This window comes from Humulus lupulus, chromosome 2 (genome assembly GCF_963169125.1).
Source record: "Humulus lupulus chromosome 2, drHumLupu1.1, whole genome shotgun sequence".
In the NCBI taxonomy this organism is placed as follows: domain Eukaryota; kingdom Viridiplantae; phylum Streptophyta; class Magnoliopsida; order Rosales; family Cannabaceae; genus Humulus; species Humulus lupulus.
In genome coordinates this window covers 27,482,501-27,504,102 of record NC_084794.1, presented here as the reverse complement: position 1 = coordinate 27,504,102, position 21,602 = coordinate 27,482,501, and the positions used below count along the sequence as shown (strand labels likewise).

The 21,602-nt window shown below is 46.5% G+C and overlaps 1 pseudogene; it reads right to left on the bottom strand.

The window, feature by feature from the left end:
* Window positions 1-7,377, bottom strand: part of LOC133814074 (dihydrolipoyllysine-residue succinyltransferase component of 2-oxoglutarate dehydrogenase complex 2, mitochondrial-like) — a 28,246-nt pseudogene extending 20,869 nt beyond the window's left edge.
* Between the last annotated feature and the right edge of the window lie 14,225 nt (window positions 7,378-21,602).

Sequence of the window (21,602 nt, the reverse complement as noted above, 5' to 3'; positions counted from 1 at the left end):
TCCTAAGCAGTTTTTTCCTTCTCGAGCTGGGCAGCTTCTTCCTCCTCAAGCCGAGCATTCCACCTCTCAAGAAAAGTCGCCTCGTGAGGGCCTAAGAAGCTGGTGTCTAGATCTTCATTGTAGGCCCACATCCGGTACATGGCCGAGTCGACCGCCTTAACTTTCTTCTCTTTGTACTCGGCAAGGAGACGAGCTTTTGCATCGTCCATGATGTCGAAGGTGGCGGCCTTATCCTCCTCAAGCTTCTTATTGGTCTCCCAAAGATGGGCGATCTCTTTTTTATGCTCCTCAAGCTCGGCCTTCATACCCTCACACTCCTTAACTCCCGCCTCGAGTTTCGCATTCGCTGCCTTCAGATCATCGCTCACCTTGAGGTGAAGATCTTTCGCCTCTTGAGCATGAGTCTTGCTCGAATGGATCTGATGGTTTAACTGGTAATTGAGCTGAGCAGTGAAGGCAAGAGCCTGAAAAGGAAATAAACCATCATTAGCTCCAGGTCAGTATGATTACAAGTAGAAAATGAAGGAGTATAGAAGAATACTTACCGCGGCAGTGTGCTCGATACTCTTCTCATAAAGAGCAGTGCAGTCTCGGGTATCATTTAAGCACTGCCACTGGGGAGCTTCGAGGCTGCCATAGCTCTGGCCGATTCGGGACATGACATCCGAGATCATCGTGGATCCATGGGACCCAGCAGCATTGTCCACCGCATATGCATCCATATGGGTGGAGATTGACAGCTTCTGAACTCGGGAAGCAGAAGGCCTTTTGGAAAGCGAAGCAGAGGATGGTTGACCCACCACAAGAGGCTGGGTGCCAACCATGATGGGAGCACCAACCAGCGTAGTCGGTGCCACCGCAGAGGCGACGGCCTGCAAGGATGGCGCCATCGTGGAAGTGCCGGCCTAAGTAGTCGACGCAGCAACAGAGCTCGAAACCGGCGGAGCAGGGGGAGGTGTTTTCTTGGACCTTTTAGAGCCTTTGCCCGGCTGGCCGGTCTTCAGCGACCCCGCCCTAGGGCGTTTGCTCCTCTTGGCACCAGCGGTGTCGATGTGGGTGTCAAGGTCGGAGTCCATCTCGCCTGCACAAGTCACAACACAGTGAGTAAAGTGAAGCACACAAGTTGTTTCAGTATCACAGATATAGAGTGATGATAGAAGAAACCTAACTGGAACTCTCCCCCGAGCTCGAGCTTGGGGACCATGAAATTCCCCCGTCTTCAGAGGAGGTGGGGGGAGTGCCTTCCCTATAAGTAGGTTATAACCTCGAGAGGTCCCTATAATCATTGGTCCCATACTGCACAGCTATCCCATTCCACACCTCGTCCGTGGTGTACATGGTGTCGTATTTCCCGAGCCCACTATCAAACCTATGGACGCAGTCATCTACCCAACTCCATATGTAGAAGTGGTATATATCCTGTGGGCACGAGACTAACCTATTGGGCTTATGTTTTAGTAAAGTGGGGGACCACATTCTCGAAGTAGGGAGGACTTTACCTTCATCTGAATCCGAGCTCGAAGCCTCATCATTGGCCTCATTCCCAGATCGAGGACTCCTCAGGCGAACTGGGAGTGATGGCCTCGTTTCTCTCCTCGGAAGAAGGGCGCCTGTGGGCAGTGGCACCTCCTCCCAGTGTTCATATTTTTTATTGGACCAGTCAGAGGTTGACTGGCCCTCTCCCAACAGCCCACAAGCTCGGAGCTTGCCCTCATGTAATAGGTACGAGAGAGACCTCCTGCCATAAGGGAGTTGGAGCAAGGCCTCTCTATGCCCCTTCATTGCTTCATCAGGGGTGAGACGCTGAAAATTAGCTGAAAGGCGAAACACATTTCAACTAAATATGGATTTAAGAACTAGAGTCTCGAGCACAGAAATAAAGGTAACGAGAATACTTACGAATTCGCCTGAACGAATAATGTCGAGACGGGGACAGACCATCTGTCCAGAAGAAGGCTCTTTTGAAATCAGGCGGGTGGTTGGGAAGATCCCCAAAAACCTTTGTCTCCTTGGGGTAGCTCGAGACGTAGTAAAAGCCATCCCCTCCCCGAGCTCGGGAGGGGTTACTTTTTAAACAAAAGAGATATAAAATCTCTTGAGGTGAAGGTCCTGTCCACCCCAGGTCGTGGTACAAGGACCTCAGGGCAGACAGCACCCTGTACGAATTGGTGTTGAGTTGGAACGGAGCCAACCCAACAAAATCAGTAAAGTCTTTGAAAAAAGACTTCAAGGGCAGCAGTGCTCCTGCCCTCATGTGCTCCTGGATCCATGCCGCATATTTCACTGTGGCGTCACGCCCGCCAGGGGCGAAGCAACTCCGTTCTTGACCAGTCGGAGCTCGACACTTCAAGGTGCCTGACAAACCAAGGCCATGGAAAGCCAGGATTTCAGATATTTGACTGGTTGTGGTAACCGTGCTCTAGTAGAGCTCGACCTCGAACATCTCTCTCCTCGGCTGTGAGGAGGAAGGTTCCCCCATTAATGAAAATTTGAGCTCTCCGGGGGGGTATGCGACAGTAACCTTTAAAGCAGGATTGAGAGGAATCGGCCTAGGGCCTGAATTAGATTCCGGATAGATGGCCTCCTGAAGAACTCTCCTCTTCCCCTCGATGACTTCTTCTATCTGACGGTGGTAATGAGCTCGAATGTCTTCTTGCTCTCGCGCAAGCTCGTATTCTCTTATCCGACGTTGATTCCGGGCGAACAGCGATTCTGGGCTCGGAGATTTTGGCTCGTAAGGGATTGCCTGTGATGACCCCCACCATCTTTCCAGATTCTATGACATCTAACGAGAAAGAAAAAATGGTGAGGGCCATGCATACAAGAATCACGAGCTCGATGGAATGAGCTCGGAGATTTAGGAACGAGACAAACTAAATATTAAGACCCTTATTGAGGAGTCAGGGGCGTGTATTCCACGAAAAAGAAAAGGAGCGTGGATAACTTTTTGAAAATCCTGAAATTCAAGGGAAAGAAGAGTGGCGGTTAACCCGGAAAGGCGTCTTTGGGTTTTGTGCATTTATCAAGGCCCATGTTTTTATCTGAAAACTTAGTGTACAAGAAACGTTGCCTAAAAATTTCAAAACCCATAAAAATTGGAACCTCATTCAAACATCAAAACTGGGTATGAACTAGAGATGTAAATCCAGGATGGAAGTCCAAAAATTATAAGAGCTTATCTGATCAAAACCTCCTATCGTATTATGCTAAGAGCGTAAACTAATATATACACATACACAGCAAGAACAGTTTGAAAAAAAAAACTGACAAAATGGGAAACAGAGATTGCTTACTTACACAAAAACGGCGTCAACAGGGGGAGAAAACCATCAGAGAGAAGGAAGTGAGACTTTGTTTTTGGTAAACTTCTACAGCCTCAATGGCTGATATAAATCCTTAAGGGTGAAAATACCTAAATGCCCTCAATTCTAAAATAAAGCCTTAACAGCCACCAAGGGCAACATTGTCCTTTCGCACTTATTTCGTTAATCATAATTAACACCCTCCAATTCCCGTTATTATCAATATTCTCAAATACCAATAAATCATATCGCATTACCCTTTAATTCCCCGTAATGTTCTAATCATTAAAATCACCCCGAGACTCACCCCGAGCCCCGAACTTAAACCCGTTATAACCAGACCGAACACTTGCATTTCATGATCGTCTCATGCCGAAAGGCTCGAACAAATCCACATATAATGTGGTACCATTCATGACTCACCCACATGCACGAAAATACACAATCACGCCCTCGACGGGCCAAATTACCAAAATGCCCTTGTAATTAAAATAAACCCATATGCATGCGTTTACCATCATATTGTAATATAATTCACATAAACATGCATATAATCATTTAATGACATAATAAATCAATTACGGCCCTCCCGGCCTCCTAATCAAAGTCCTCAACCTTATTAAGAAATTTGGGGCATTATAACTATCCCCTCCTTACAGAAATTTCGTCCTCAAAATTTATCTGAATCGCTCGGAATATAAATTCCGCACAATTGATTCTAGTTTCCCAGGTCGCTCCCTCAACCTCATAGTTTCTGTAACATTACCTTAACTCAAGGTACACTCTGCTCCTTAGAATCTTATTTCTTCTGTTACAATCCGAACTGGCTATTCCTTACCAGAATACCTAACCTTAACCTTCAGATTCCTATGACTCAACTCATGAGTTCCTTTCAACCCACGTCCACTGCATGGAAATACATAACACACTGTATTCAACTAACAGTGATAAAGATAAGGCTAATCCAAAGTCAACCTAACTAGTCCTATCCAGGACTCAACTGCCAAGAGAATCTAGGGCTTAGCTTACCCTTAACTCCTCACCCCTTTCCATGGTGATACTTTAAGGAAGATACATTCTTCTACTTGGAACTCCACATTCCTACTTTTCAATTCAGTAAAACTTTTCCATTTACTCTGAGAAGTGAGCATTCACGCTCTAACCTCTAACAATCTCAATGATGCCCCGAACCATCTCATGATCCAGAATCAACACCTCACCCATCTCTTCCAATGAACTGGTACTAAGCATTCTCAACATACCTCATCTCATAAGATATCTTTCCAATACTGGATAACTTTCTTTCTTTCTCTCTCTGATTTACCATCAGTCTGAGAATAATGAATTGTAGTGAATTCCATCTATATGTATTCATCGCCTTCTTTAACCCTTCCAAGCCTGGAAGTAACAATAAATTCTTCATCTGATAAGATAGACCTTGAATTCTCAAGAAGGCACACTATCTCTCTCACTTAGAGATCTGAATACTGATCAGCTGCATTACTTATCCTTACTGATAGAAGTGAACTCACTAGGAAAAAAACTGGTCCATAATGACCCAATGCCAACTCACGCTGACTCACTATCCAGGGCAGCTTCACCGCGAAACCCATCGCGATTCTTTCCTTGTTTCCATTACAAAATACTCAAAGCCTGTAATGGCCTTGCTAATTCCTAATACTCTGTCTTGACCTGTTAACAGGTTAAGAACTTTATCACACATTCCACTATGCCCATTTCCATCTCAGGCCATCACATAAAAGCTTTCAAACTCTGATATACTAACAGGATGCCTGAATGAAAATAATAGAAGAGTAACACAAGATTCATCCAGAATCTCCCAATTAATCCCAGTGTCCATCGGATCCAAAATCCGATCCTTATACCACAATAAACTCATATCTGACACTGTATAATCCTTAGCTAATCCAGCTAAGACATTCTCCTCAATCTTCCTATCTATGGTTCACTTAATTGTTTTTCCTTTTTTTTTTTTATCTTTCTGAGATAATCATCTCAAGCACAAACCTGGCAACCTGGCCCACCAGAAACTCTACCCTAGTTCTGGTCAGATCTTTAACCAACATGTTACATAAGCACTCATTTCTCTCTGTCACTGAGGTGTCATAACCACCTACTAACTGATTCTGATCTGCAAGAAGACTCGGAACTCTTTCTCATAACACATATAATATCCTGCCCATCCAAGGAAACTCTTGCCTACTGAGGTGTTCCTTGACCTTGGCAAATCTCCGTAGAGAAAACATCACAATACCATCGTCCAAGACGATCAAAATTCCCATTCAAATAAACCTTTGAATGCTCTATTCATCTGATTCACAAACACTTGGCCTTAAACAAATCCTCAAATCATAACTCAGCACTCCCAGTGCCCTTATCTGTTAGAACAACAGACTTCTGCACTCCAAGCACAAAGATTTTTTTTTTTTTTTTTATAAAAAAAAAGTGACAGAAAACTCAATAACCTGGCAAGTTTCGAATATGCATGACTGCCTACAATGAAGGGGTGAAAGGGAAAAAGAAGACAAAATTAGAGATTGGGAAACTAGAGAACATAGACAAGGATGCAATTTAAAACTGTGAAATCATAAACTTGTACAATAATGTCCAAAAATTACCTAAGAATGTGTGGTAGCTAGAGCTCTGGACACAGGCAATCTCTTTCCAAATGAATGAGGACTGCAGATTTAAAAGCAAATTGAGAATGTGAAATTACAGCAAATAACACATTTAGCTTACAGTTCTCACAACTCCATGGTAAGGAGGTGCAATATCAACATTAAATTTCTCATTGGTTATTGTAAACCATAGAAGAAAACTAGAGGGAGAAAAGTACGCAACATACTTAAAAAAAAATCTACGCCAAAATGGCTCCCTTTTAATTAAACTTTCAATGGCACATCAAAAACCCAATTATCAAACAACAAAAGGGAAGAGAAACAAATTCCCAAGTATTAGTACCTCTTTACGCACAGTATGATAACAACTTGACCCAAAAATCGTAGGCTTAGCTTTCCAGGCTTGTCCCAGCACCTGAAACTATTGATTAATATAGAAAAAGAAAACATAAATAAAATTCCCATAAATTTTTTCAAAATCAAACAATTTTTCGGGAAAGAACTAGCACAAAACAAAGGTAGCCCATTACACATCCAAAAAAAAAGCTTATATGGATATACCGAAGCACCTCTATGGCGGAGAACTCCCCAAATCATTTCTCTTCAATCCTTCAATATTTGAAAAATGAGATGAAAAATATGAATTAAATCAGCATATTGAAGTGACAATCCTCAATTTTGAACGAAACAATCTCTGTCCGCCACAATAAATATTGATTTTGTTTTCTTTACCCTAATAACTGTAGTCCTAAATTTACTATTAAACCTTAGTGCCTTCATTAGGGGTTGTTATCCCCGTTTCTTCCAACATGTACGAATCCACACTGAAAGTCCATGGGCCGCTTTCTTGGGAGTTAAGGACCAGACCAGGCCCATTAGGCGAAGGGAAAACGGGTATTGGCAATCCAAGTCTCGGCAAGTTCCAAAGGGCTACTGGGAGAGTGAGCCGGGACCATCGTCAGGGCAGGTTGTATAAACCCGGGACCGCGTACCGGGATGTTCCCTGGGGTACAGTAAAGGAAGTTGCGGCTCCCAAATCCAAGATTGGACCGAGATCTCCGCGAGTGAATCTGGGTACTGGTAAGTGAAACGGGGCCGAGTAAACGGTGGGGGACCTTGGTTAACGAACCTGGAGGGGTTGTTCGAGTTCGGCGCGATAAAGTGTCCAAGATACTGACATCATCCCATGAAGCGTAGGGGTTGTCCCCACGCTTAACCTGCAGAAGAGAATACCTCAGGATTGCACACCGTTGGTTCAGAACTGCGCCGCCATTACTCTGACCGATCTTGTCCCCCAAATCTTCCTCGTCGCCCAGAGCACCCAGACTGAAACACCAGTTTGTTGCATGTCTTAGACTAAGACCTCGGTTGGGCTGGCCCAATGTGCTTTGACTAATGTATATTTCATATTTCAAACCTTTGTATTGGGCTCCCATCAGAGAAGCCTATGATATTTACACCCTTATTGGGCTTGGGCTAGCCCGACCCAAGCCCAGTGCACCCATGTGCCTATAAATACGAATAGTGGTGCACTGGGGAGGGGATTCGAGATTTTGATTGTAAGCAGTTAGTCTACTCAAACTTGTAGAAAACTCCATTGTCAAAAAGTTCTCTAAGCTCTAATACAACTGTCTTGTGGACTAAGGCTCATTAACGCCCCAACCACGTAAAAACCTTGTTTACTTTTATTAAATCCTTTCTCTTACGCTCTCTAATCTTTCATAATTCTAGTTTCTGAAAAACTCTGTAAACATTTTGTTGCTTTCATTGAGAGCCCTGAGAAAGCTTGAGTTGATCTTGAACGTCTACAACAATGGTGAACACGAGACACACCACTTTCAACCCTACTAACCAAGAACAAGGCGATGGAGAGCCACTTCCTAGCCAACCTCTTCCTCAGAGACAACCTAAGGACACACCTCATCAGATGTCCCAGCCCAACGAGGCGTAGAACGATGGAGGTGGGGAAGAGTACTATGAGGAAGAGAAGGGAAACGAGAGGGAATACCACGATCTCGAAGTTGAGGATCCCGCGATCCCTAAAGGAGTAGACCCCAACCAGGAGGACCCAGAGGTGACCAAACTGAGACAGCAAGTCCTGGACCAAGAGGCCAGGATTTCCGAACAAAAGGAAGCCATTCGACAGATGCAAGAGTCCCTCAAAGCCCTACAAGCTTTCATAGCCGCCCAAGGTTTGGAGGCTAATCCTCCAGTTGTTCTGCCTCCACGGAAACAACCGCTCACTCCGCATGCTAGGAGTGGCGCGCCCAAAGATGCGAGGCCAAGTCCTACCCCTGGACAAGCTCTTGGACAGGGCCCGACTATCCTGACCCAAGAGAAAGCTAACCTCCAGAGGGAAGTCCCTCCTGTCCAGAAAACCAGGACCCGTCCTTGGCCGCTCCCTAGGAAAGAGAAGGAGTGTCCCATCCCAGGACAGGGCCACCCAACCAATCCTCGAGGGACGCGCCCGCAGAGTACCAGGCCCCGGCCCACCCAAGGGCGAACTGGACAGGAACGATCTTTCCACCCAAGCGCTTCTGTGAATAAGGGCCACCGGGGGCGCCAGCATAATGACGAGCCGAACACCCTTAGCTCCAGGGATGATACATCCCGGGTAGACCTACGCGATGGGCTGAACGCTTGAAAGGAACAGGCCTGCAAGGAAAAGATCCACCACCGAGATGGCAATTTGAGAAATAATCTCAACGACAGAAGGAACGAGAGAGTTCCCTTGGATGATGGTACGACCAAACAGTTCATGGAACAGCTGGCCACCCTAAAGAAGTCACAGATCGCCTAGTCCGCAAGCAGGAGGGAGCCGACACTGATTCCGACGAAGAAGAAAAGGAGCCATGCGCCAAGCACATCCTGGATGTGGTGCTCCCCAAAGGATTCAAAATGTCAAGTCTGCCCGCCTACACTGGGAACACCGACCCCAGAGATCATCTGTCGCGTTACAATCGGTTAATGACCGTAGCCCGCGTCTGCGACAACGACAAGTGCCTCTGTTTTTCGATTACTCTAGGTGGACCTGTAGAGGAATGGTGGGAGAGGTTCAAGCCGGGATCCATCCAATCCTGGTCTAGACTGCAGTCGGCTTTCCGCAAACAATTCGTGGCCATCATGAGGATGGACATGTAGATTAGTGCCCTCGCCAACATCAAGCAGATCCCCACAGAGACGTTGTGGGCCTACATCCAACGTTTCACAGAGGAAGCCTCCAAAACCAAGGTGGACGACGGGCAGCGGCTGGTGGCCCTAAAGTCCGGAATCTGGGCCGGGTCTCCCCTCTGGGATGACATGCAGTGCAACAAGGCGTCCACCCTCGAGGAATTCATAAGGAAGGCCCAAGGATTTATCAACTGGGAGGAGGCCCAAATCCAGGCATTTGGATGGAAATTGGCACCTCAGCCAAATGCCCAAACCTTTCCGGGATATGGAGAACAATATCACGGCGGGGCGTAGTATCCGGCCCAGCAGTACCTAACTCCCCCAGTAGTGCTGGGATCGGCAGCCGCGCCTGGAATAACCTTTGTCGCACCTACGGTCTATGGCTCCGCGTCTACGGGATATGCCCCGGCCCAGACTACCCCTTTGCTTGGATACGAAATTGCGCCAGTCGGGTACAGTGCTGCTCCCGGCGGGGCCCAATTGTCCCAGATGGGGGAAATCGAAGAAATTGTGAATCCCTCCCGGGGAAAGAGATCCGAGAAAGGACCAAATCGGTCCGAATCGTCTAATAAAGGTAAGAGGGGCTACTAGCCCCAGTATTCGAAGTACACTAACCTAGTGGATACTAGAGAAAACATCTACCTGGCCACAGAGACGACGGTTCACTACTGGAGACCAGCCCCCATGTTCAAAGGAGGAAAAAACCCAAGGGATTCCAAAAAAAGGTGCGCGTGCCATAAGGAGGTGGGCCACACAACCGAAGAGTGTTGGCAGCTAAAGGACGAGATCGAAAATTTGATCAAACTGGGACATCTCCACCAATGGATCAGGACGCTCGTGGGAGTTTCAGGACTGTCAGCAGTCCCCGAACAATCCATGATCCCAAGCGCGCCTGGAGCATACCTACCTCCCTAGGGAGGATACGCAAAGGGCCCGGGACCGCAGGCCCCTCAGGGGGTCCCCTCCGTGCAGGCGCCCAGACTTAGAATGCCTTACCCTGCTGGGACCGCGCCCTATCTGGGAGGACTGTCCCTGAATGATTAAAAGTGTTACCTCAGCGAGCTTGACCACGACCAAGAGGTATACGTCCTAGTCCAAGCACCGACTCAACGCCTGAAGTTGATGAACCTCCCCATCACCTTCACGGAAGACGACGCCCGCAACGTTCATTTCCCGCATCACGACCCTCTGGTCATTGATGCCCAAATCACCAACAAGATGGTATTTAGAGTGCTGGTGGACGACGGAAACTCCGTCAACATTTTGTTCAAACCTGCCTTCATCGCAATTGGCTTGACCAAGGCAGATCTAGCCTCGTCCCTAACCCAGATCTACGGCTTTAATGGGGACTCAATACTCCCAATGGGAAAAATCCAGTTGCCCGTAACACTAGGGAACGAGATGCAAAGCTCGTTCAAATTTTGTACGTTCGTGGTGGTGGACTGCCCCACCGCTTACAACATCATTTTTGGTCGGCCCGCATTGGTCGAATTCGGAGTAATCACCTCCACCCCCACCCATGCATAAAATTCCCCTGCGATAACAGAGGAGTGGGAACAGTTCGGGGAGATCAGAAGAGCGCACAGAAATGTTACCACGTATCCGCCCGAACCATTTACATGGCCCGTGAAGAACCTCTTGAGGAAATCGCCGATCCAGTCCCGCCCCCTCCCCCGGCAAGACGGATTGTCTGGGAAGAGGCCGCGCTAGACCCACGGATAGGGGATGACCGCGTACTAGAACCCATGGAGGAGATTGAAGAGGTGTGCATCAGTGACACCAACCCAACCAAGGTGATCCAGGTCAGGAAGAACCTGAAGGCAGAGGTCCGGGCCACCATCATCGCCCGGGTGAAGGAGAACCAGGATGTCCTGGGCTGGTCTCATTCAGATATGACCAGGATCGACTGCAATATCAATTTCCATTCCTTGAATATCAACAAGGATGCACCCCCGGTCCGGCAGAAACGAAGACCCCTAGGGGCGGAAAAGGCGGAAGCTCTCAAGCTAGAAGTTGAAAAGTTATACTCGATCAACTTCATCCGAGAAGCTTTGTATCCCGTGTGGCTGGCCAATCCAGTTCTGGTGCCTAAGCCGAACGGGACCTGGAGGAGATGCATCGACTTCACGGATCTAAACAAAGCTTGCCCTAAAGATTGCTTCCCACTCCCTCGGATCGATCAGATGGTGGACGCAACATCCGGGTATGAGATCTTGAGTTTCATGGATGCCTACTCAGGCTACAATCAGATCTCTATGCATGTAGCAGACCAGGAACATACCAGTTTCCAAACTGACAAGGGAGTGTACTGCTACATCGTCATGCCCTTCAGACTCAAGAACGCCAGAGCCGCCTATCAACGGCTAGTCAACAGAATGTTCCGGGCCCAGTTGGGATGAAACATGGAGGTATACATCGACGACATGCTAGTTAAGTCCAAGACCTCCAACGAACATTCTAAAGACCTGGCTAAAGCCTTCGTGATCATTCGAAAGTATGGGATGAAGTTGAATCCCAAAAAATGCACCTTCGGTGTAGCATCCGGAAAGTTCTTGGGGTTCATAGTAAGCTTCCGGGGAATAGAATCCAATCTGGAAAAAATCAAGGCATTGGTTGAGATGCCCTCACCCCGAAAGCATAAAGATGTGCAGAGCCTGACTGGGCGGATAGCCGCTTTGAGCCATTTCGTCTCGAAGGCCACGGACAAATGTATCCCGTTCTTCAATGTCCTTCAGGGAAGCCAAAGGTTCGAATGGTCAGCTGAGTGCGAAGAGGCTTTCCAAAGACTGAAAGAACATCTAGCTCAAGCACCAATATTGGCAAAACCGGTGGAGGGAGAACTGCTATACCTCTATTTGGCTGTGACTGAACACGCCATCAACGCCGCGCTAGTACGGGAAGATGGGAAAGCCCAACTCCTGGTCTATTACATAAACAAAAGATTATTGGGTGCAGAATCACGATATCCACTAATCGAAAAGTTGACGTTTTGTCTACTAATCGCGTCCCGGAAGCTCAGGCCTTATTTCCAGGCTTATGCAATAAAATTTATGACCAACCATCCTTTGCGGCAAGTGTTGCAAAAACCTGAATCATCGGGAAGACTCTTGAAGTGGGCCATGGAACTGAGTTAGTTTGACATTGCATACATCCCTAGAATCTCAATCAAGGGACATGCCCTAGCCGAATTCATCGTGGAATGCTCCAGGATCACTGAAGAGGACGATCCCACGGATTCCATAGCGCCCGCGTGGAAGGTGTTCGTAGACGGAGCCTCGAATGAAAATGGAGCAGGGGTCGTAATCATCCTAGTGTCGCCATAGGGGCACCAGTTACAAAATGCCCTGCGTTTCCAGTTCAAGGCTTCGAACAACGAGGCCGAGCACGAGGCCATGTTGGTCGGGTTGCACCTGGCCCGGGAAGTAGGGGCCGCAAACCTGAAGATCTATAGCGATTCCCAGTTGGTTGTCAGACAGATCTCAGGAGAATACCAAAATAAAGGGGAAAAGATGGCAGCTTACGTGACTCAGACGCGAGAGATGCTCCAAACTTTCAAGAAGCACTCCATCCGCCAGATCCCCAGGGATCAAAACGTGTTTGCAGACACGTTGGCAAAGCTGGCCACGAATGCTGAGGTAGAGATTTTCGGGCTAGTCTCGATCAACCATCTCCCCGTACCAAGTATTCAAGTCCCCACGATCAACGCTATAGACTACTCCACGTCCTGGATGGGACCCATCATCTAATACCTGATAACCGAGGGGTTGCCCACGGACAGGCCAGCAGCCAGGAAACTTCAACCAGGTTCATAGATACGTCATGATGGAGGGAAAAATCTATCGTAGAGGATTATCCATGCCGTACCTCCGATGCATGTCCGGGACCGAAATGAGCACAATCATGCACGAGGTACATGAAGGCTTCTGCGGAGATCATACAGCCGGACTCAGCTTGTCCAAGAAAATCCTGCGCCAAGGATATTTCTAGCCAACCATGAAAAAGACTGTGTTGATTACGTTCGCAAATGCGAGCAGTGCCAGAGGTACGCGAAGATCCTGCAAGCCCCTCCAATGGAAATAACCCTAATGACAAGTCCATGGCCCTTCGCGGTATGGGGAATCGACCTAGTGGGATCGTTCCCGACCAGGAAAGGAGGTGTGAAATATGCTATCGTGGCCATTGACTACTATACCGAGTGGGTCGAATCGGAGCCTATGAATACCATCACCTCAAAGAAGGCCTTGGACTTCGTCATCAACAACATTGTGTGCCGGTACGGGCTCCCCTACAAGATTATGTCCGATAACGAGAAGCAGTTTGACAGCATCCACTTCACGGACTTCTGTGAAAGATATGGTATCATCAAGAGCTTCTCCACGGTCACCATACCTCAAGAGAATGGGAAAACAGAGGCTGTCAACAAAATCTTGAAGGGGACATTAAAGAAAAAGCTTCAAGCCTGCAAGAGAAAGTGGCCAGAAGAGTTGCCCCGCGTACTATGGGCGTGCCGGACCACCGAACGAATAAATTTAGTGATAATTATCAACTCCCTAATGGCCCAGGCCGTTGGAACCTGAGCAACATGAGTAAAGCGAGTTGATAAGTTAAAATCTAGAAAGATCTCGGTGGTTCGGGCTATTAGAGCCCATATTATAAAACCAGAATAATCTAGTCCAGGCCGTCAACAGTCCCGGCCGTTGGAACCGGGACTGAACATTCGACTCATTTACACAAGGTGGCGAAAACACTTAGTAAAAGTTTAACGAATGGAAACAGGAAAGCATTATGCAAGAAATAAAGTAAATAAGAACATAAAAATTGTCTTAGACGCATCCACGTCCGTGAAAGTGTTACAAAAATAGAAAAAGAGAGAAAAACAAATAGAAGACCCGACCTAGGCTTCGTCGTGCCCCAATGCCTCCAGGTTAGCTTTGTCTGCCTCTTCCTCGTCCAAGGGTTCCGCGTCTTCTTTCTCCTTGGCCTCAAATTCGGCTCTTTTCGCAACAGGGTCGGGGTAAAGTAGGAGGTTTGTGTTCTTGTCCTGGAGCCAAGCCATGTAGATGGCCTCATTAAAGGTGACCTCCAGCATGGCGTCCGCCTTTTCTCTCTCGTGGTGGGTGTCATCATGTGCCGTCACCTCCTGTCGGAACAGGTCGTCCAATTCGCGGACCCGAGACTCAAGACCGGTGATCCTCTCCCGGTCATGGGTAGATTGGGCTTCGGCCACCTCCTGCAGAGCCTTCACTTGGAGAAGTTTCACCTCCAACCCGACCACCAGCTTGCTATTCTTGGCCTCTCTCTGGGACATAGTCTCTTCAAGTTAAAACTTAGTCCGGGCAGCCTCTTCCCGGTCCGCTTTGGCCTGAGCCACCTCCTTGGCCAGGGCTTCTGTTGCGAAATTTATAGCTATGCAAGTGCACACAGTCGCAAACTTGTAATAAAATGGTAAAACCAAGTATCGTCCTCAAGGACTGATTTATCAATTACCAATCAATTAATCCCTGAATTATATTTGATTAAGCAATTATCAGAGATTTTAAACTAAGAAAAATACTAACAAAGCGCAGTGAAGAATTAAACAAATTAACAAAGAAAACACAATTAGGACAATTATGATTCTCTATTTTTCCACCCTGTTATTTCCTAATGCAAACATCTATATCCCCTTCTCCCTATTCAAAAATAAGTTGCAACAACAATTCATAATCTGGTCAAGACTTATGAAATTCAATCTAAATGACAACTTCCTATATTTCTATGGTAAATTGAATCATGTAGAGGGCATTAGCCACGCAACTCAGAAAATAAACAAATAATCTAGATACTTTCGTTCTAAATTAAATTTGCATCCAAACAATCAAAGCATATCAAATTTCACTTTTCAGATTTCAATTTGATTCATAAAATAGCAATTAGAGGTGATCAATCAATAATCGCACAATTAACATAGATTGCAAGGAATTGAAAGAGATGAAGAAGAATATCAACTTTGCATTAAACCATAACAAGGGTTTCCAAAAGATTCACATAAAAGCCCTAAAATAAAATTTAGCCTATGATATTCATTCTAGCCATATAATTGTTTAATTACAAACATGAAAATTGACAGAAAAAGATAAAGAAAACTCAGGGACGAATCCTCCAATATGGTGTTCTTACTCCAGCCGTCGTCCTCTCTTTTCCAGACCTCCTTTCAGTCGCATTATATGTTTCTCAAAAATCCCTACCAAAGTTCCCAAGTGAAAGGACCAAATTGCCATTCAAAAAGTGGTAAAAAATGTGAAAATCGCGTCTCTAGCGCTGTAGCGCTACTTCTGGAGCGCTATAGCGCTACTTCTGGAGCGCTATAGCGCTATTAACAGTGCCAAAATGCTTCAAAATCTGGTGCACTAGCGCTGTAGCGCTCTTATTATGGCGCTGTAGCGCTAAAGTCAGAACCAACAAAACTCGGTTCGAACAGCCTGCAGCGTCATCTCATCGTATTTTGATCATAACTCCTTCGATATAACTCCGAATTGAATGATTCAAAGAGATATGGAAAACTAAGAGAAATATCTACAACTTCTATTTCTAGAAGTGTTTCCAGAAAGTGAATACATCATGGTAAAAATGCGGCTTGAAGTTTCAGACTTGCGTTATGAGCATAAACGACGTGTGTTGAGCATCTTCAATGTAGTATTTTCCACACATAATGTCTTGAAACTCCACAATCAACACGAAATCCATCTTATTTATCATATTTAACATGTTTCTTCTCATTTCACTCCATATTATGTAATTGACCATTAAAACCTGAAACAAAAAGAAAACAAGCATAAATCTGCACTAAACAATCCTAAATAACTAAAAACACAACCTAAAACGATCTCTAAAACAAACCTAAAATGAACCTAACAGCTTCCTTAGCGGCTTCCTGCTGGTTCACGGCCGCCTCCAGCTCTAGTTGGCTTGTCTCCATTTTCATTGCAACCTCAGCCACCAAGTCAGCATTCCGATGAGCCAGTAGAGCCTCCTGGAATGAAGTGAAGTTAGAAAAATCTAAAGAACTAAAAGTGCAAGAGACAGGATATTTGAACAGATAACTTACAGCAGTGGCCTAATGGCGGAGAGCCTGGGAGATGAATAGCATGTCCTGGCTGGCTATGGTAGCGTACCGCTTCAATTGGAGGTTGGACATAGTAGCCCCCACCTGATCCAGCAAGTCCGCGGCAAACAGAGCCAAGTCTTGCCCCAGTTTAGAACGGAACCCTGTCTTAGCGGCAAGCCGATCCACGATTGGCTGGGAAGCGCTAAAAGGTGCTGGACACTCTGAGAACTCGGCTTGACGATGAATCATCAGGGCCCGGTAAACCTCTTCCCTCTTCTCCCAATCGTTCTCCCACGTCCGGGATACCAGTTTGGACTGTTCCTCCCGCAGAACTACCTCTCCCTCTTCGGGCAAAGCTGGATGGACAGGGAGCACAGGCACTCCCGGAAGGTCCTTGGCGGCAGGGTGACTCTCCCTAGAGGATTTCTCGGCCGAGCCAGCGCCTTTGGTCTTGGCCCTCTTTGTCCCCTTCGCGGCCTCACCTGCGCTTGAGTCCGTAGTTCTCTTCCCGGAACTCTGACTCACCAGCGGGTTCCGCTCCAGGTCGATTACCAGAGGATGAGCTGAAGGAGCTGAGACAGTTTCAGGATTAACTGTCATGATCGGGATCGTGGCTGAGGCCTCCCCGACTGAGTTAGGCTCTGGCACTAAGCTCCCAAGGATCGAGTCCAGAGCTTTTGGCTTGGGCTTGCCTTTGGCGGTATTTTTTACCGAAGCTCTAGCCTTGGCAGCCTAGACCTCAAGGGCCTGCTTCATCTTCTCCACGGGATTGGACATGTCGAAGTCTTCTGAAATAAACAAACAAAAATGGAATTAGCAAAATAAATAAGTCACGGAGAATGAGTAATAACAACACTAAAAGTAATCTGGGACGAACCCTTGTCTAGACCTCGGACTCGACTCAATTCTCCTAAGGAAAATGAATGGATTCGATCCCCCATGTCATCCGGGTATAGGAAGTTCCCATACTAAAGGAACTCGGACGAGTACATGAGAGTTTCCAAATCAAAAGTGATGGAAGACGAAGGTCTCATCTCTCCATCAGCCCCGAACAGGGGGCGTTGATAAACAAGTCTATCCCTAACTAAGTCCCTAAATCGGGGAGCATAAGTCAAAAGCAAAGGTGAATTACCTCGCCCTAATACACTAGCACCGGGGGTCCTCGTGTTCGGTTGGGCCTCATCAAAGAGGGCTTCCAGCTCCTCGGAGGTGGCACTCTCTGTCTGCCGAGCTTGGTCCCGCTTCCTTTTGGCCGCAATTGCCAGGGCCACGGCCTCTACAGCCCTGATGTGATCAAGGGCTAGCTCCTCCCTCAATGCTGGGTCTTTCTCGCATTGTATCCCCCAGAGGCCGAGGCCTTGATCGTTTGGTTGGTCGCCAGCATCCCGACCACTCGGAGGTTGTCAGTGTTGATGTATCCCCCTACGTCCAAATCCTCCACGCTTAGCGTGGAGTAGAACTTCTTCTGGTCCAGGATAAACTAGGTGAGGGGGGTCTGAGCATAAGGTCCTGTCATCCAAGGCCATATATCGAGAATTAGGAATAAAAAGTGAAAACAAAAAAAAAGGAGGGGGAAAACTAGGGAACGAGAAGCCACTTACCCACTTGCTGGAAGTCCAGCATTAGCATGGAGTTCTTTTCAAAAAGAAACTCGGACATCATGAACCAGTAATGCCTGACGTTCGGGGGGTGCTTCCATGTGCTGGTAGGAGCAGCGTAGTTGCCATGCGGTTTCAGTCTGTAGAAGCCGTCCAGGGCCTTGTCCTTGACGTTGACTTGCAGCTCCAAATTGTAGAAATACAACACCTCTGCCGGAGTCGGGTCCGGGATCTGCTTCGCTATGTAGAAGATGTTCCATCCTGCAAGTAATCGTTACGCTTAAGGCAGGAGCTAACACGGCGCAATCCCCACGAACTTGAGGAATTGCGCGAAGTATTCATGAAGCACGAGAGTGGCTCCCACACTGATATGGCCTACGCTTCAGGCCCTGAACTTGCCAAGGCCAGGGTGAGCCTTCTCCTCTTTTCTGGCCAGGCGGTTATAGAATAGTCCAGGAGTCGACTCCACACCCAAATGTTTCTCCAGGGTGTACATCCGATAATTTCAGAACAGGTTCCGCACCTCGTCCATCTCCCACTTGTTGCCACTGGGAGTCTTGGACCGGATAGAGTAATAGGGGCCGCATTAACTTGTTCTTCCGAATGAAGGGTAACGTCCATGGGTTGCTTTCCTGGGAGTTAAGGCCCAGACCAGGCCCATTAGGCGAAGGGAAAATGGGTATTGGCAGTCCAAGTCTTGGCAAGGCCCAAAGGGCTACCGGGAGAGTGAGTCGGGACCATCATCAGGGCAGGTTGTATAAACCCGGGACCGCGTATTGAGATGTTCCCTAGGGTACGGTAAAGGAAATCGCAGCTCCCAAATCCTAGATTGGACCGGGATCTCCGCGGGTGAACCCGGGTTCTGGTAAGTGAAACAGGGCCCTGGTAAACGGTGGGGGACCTTGGTTAACGGACCTGGAGGGGTTGTCCGAGTTCAGTGCGATAAAGTGTCTAAGATACTGACATCGTCCCATGAAGCGTGGGGGTTGTCCTCACGCTTAACCTACAGAAGAGACTACCTCGGGATTGCACGTTGTTGGTTCAGAACTGCGCTGCCATTACTCTGACCGATCTTGTCCCCCAAATCTTCCTCGTCACTCAGAGCACCCAGATTGAAACACCAGTTTTTCACATGTCTTAGACTAAGACCTAGGTTGGGCTGGCCCAATGGACTTTGATTAATGTATATTTCATATTTCAAACCTTTGTATTGGGCTCCCATCAGAGAAGCCTATGGTATTTACACACTTATTGGGCTTGGGCTAGCCCAGCCCAAGCCCAGTGCACCCATGTGCCTATAAATACGAATAGTGGTGCACTGGGGATGGGATCCGAGATTTTGATTGTAAGCAGTAACTCTGCTCAAACTTGTAGAAAACTCCATTGTCAAAAAGTTCTCTAAGCTCTAATACAACTGTCTCATGGACTAAGGCTCATTAACGCCCTAACCACGTAAAAACCTTGTTTACTTTTATTAAATTCTTTCTTTTACGCTCTCTAATCTTTCATAATTCTAGTTTCCAAAAAACTCGGTAAACAGGGGTCATGATCACAAATTATGGAAATTATGTGCTTATGTAATATATATGTGTATCATTGTATGATTATGTGAGTTATATTATGATATGACTTGATATGCATGTTTAGATGTATTAAATATGCATGTGGGCTCGTTTCTTATCAGAATGGAAATTTTTGTAATTTGGCCTGTTATGTGTATATTTGACATATATATGATATATGTGTGAGACCACATTATTATGTTGATATATTTGGGTCACTAGGCACGAGGTGAGCCTAGGGAGCAAGCTAGTGAGAAAGTCACAATGGGACCAATACTTGACTCGGGGTGAGTCAATGGGTATTTTGGGTATTCAGTACATTACATGGATATTGGGTAATGGGAATGATTATTTGATGATATATTGGGAGTTAGTGAGATCAGAAGGAAATTCTGGGGATTTTGACTATTTTACCCTCGGGGGCATTTTTGGGACCCCGAGCCTTGGGATTTGTTTAAGGTTACTTGAGCCCTAAGTAACCTGTCATAAACAGCAGTACATTCAACACTCTCGTTCTCTCATTTAATATCGTTAGCATTTTCGAAGGAAACTCGAGTTTTAGGGCTCGGATTCAAACAAGGTTGGAGTCATAACGATTCTAGGAAAGATTAGAAGCTTGATAGCCGAAGGATTTAGCGAAAAAATGACATAATCAGAGGTAATTTAAGCTTTGAATTTCTGAGTTTCCATTTTCTTAAGTTTATTGAGTTTTGATTTGGAATTTACGGGTTGGTTAATTTTTGATTTAATTGGAATCACATGTTTTGAGGCTTGAGAGGTTCTAGGGATGTTGTGTGATTGAATGGTGAGTTTGGTATGGATTTGGGATGATTTTTGAGAGGGTTTTTGGCTGAGAATTATGAGTTCGCGGGGTCGAGTCATGGCATTGTTCTTTGGCGTTGTGACCCTAATGAACTCAGACGTTTGGCAGTTTCCTAAAGTTGGGTAGCATCATGGTGCCTGGTAGGCTGTGTCGCGGCTCTGGTCCTGAGTATTTTGGGGCTGGGCTCTCTGGTTGTGAGAGCCACGACTCTTACCATGGGGAGCCGCGACCCTAATTGGGTACGCCGCGACGCAAATGTTAGCTTTTGGCCAATGGAGGTTTTGAGTGCGGGAACTCAAACCTTAGGGCTCAGGATTGATCCTACAACTCGATTTAGTAGAATTTGATCTCCCAGAGGCTAGGACTTGGTCCGAAAGCCTGTGTTTTCTTGTTATTGATGAGATTCTATACTTGGTTGTGACTAGGTTATCGCTAGGGGTTCGAGATCCGAATTGTGCTCGATGGTCGTTCTTATTTTACATTACACTTGGACCTGATGTAAGAAAATTGTACCCAATACGTGATGTACATGATTAGGGCTTGGCCCGAATGTTGAATATACTCTTGATTGGGCATTGGCCCTTGTAAATGTGCATGATTATGATTATGCCTATGATTATTGATTAAGCATGCTGAATGCTTTGTATATGGATACTTTCTATATGATAAATGCATGTTAGAATTATACACTTGAGAAAAGCATTGACTTATCAGTCAAGGATGGCAATAGCGCTGGTCGAAAAACATTGACTTATCAGTCAAGGACGGCAATAGAGCTGAGCGCTGGTCCAAAAACATTGACTTATGAGTCAAGGGCAGTAATAGCGTGTAAAGCGCTGGTTGATATGGTTAGATCTAATCAAAAGTGCATCATACGCTTGTTCAACCCAATGGTCGTGGAAAAAACTAAAGCGCCAAGTGCGATGGGCCAGCTCCAAGGTTGGTTATTCAAAGGATAAGAAATTGGGCCCCGAGGTGACTTACTAATCCCAGATCCTAGGGCACTAAGCCCAGTGTGATTTATCAATCATGTAAATTAGGCAACGAGCCCTGATATGATTCAGTCAATCATTTAATTAGGGCATCTGGCCCTATATGACATTGTAGTAATTTATATGAATCGTATACATGTATGAGTAGGGTTATTACTGTTGGGCATGTTTATTATGATTTGGAGATGGTTTATTCACTACTTATGAGCATGTTTAAGTTTTCTTGCTGGGCCTTGGATCACGAGTGCTATGTGGTGTAGGTAAGGTAAAAGGAAAGCTGGACCAGCCATGAGTTGGAGTGCTTAGGTGCCAACGTGTACATATGCAGCCGCTTGACCACCACGACCAAGGTTTCTCAGAGGAACTATGGTTAAACCCTATTTTTGTTGCCCAGGTCAGCGGGTTGTAACTTTTGAGTTGTAATGACC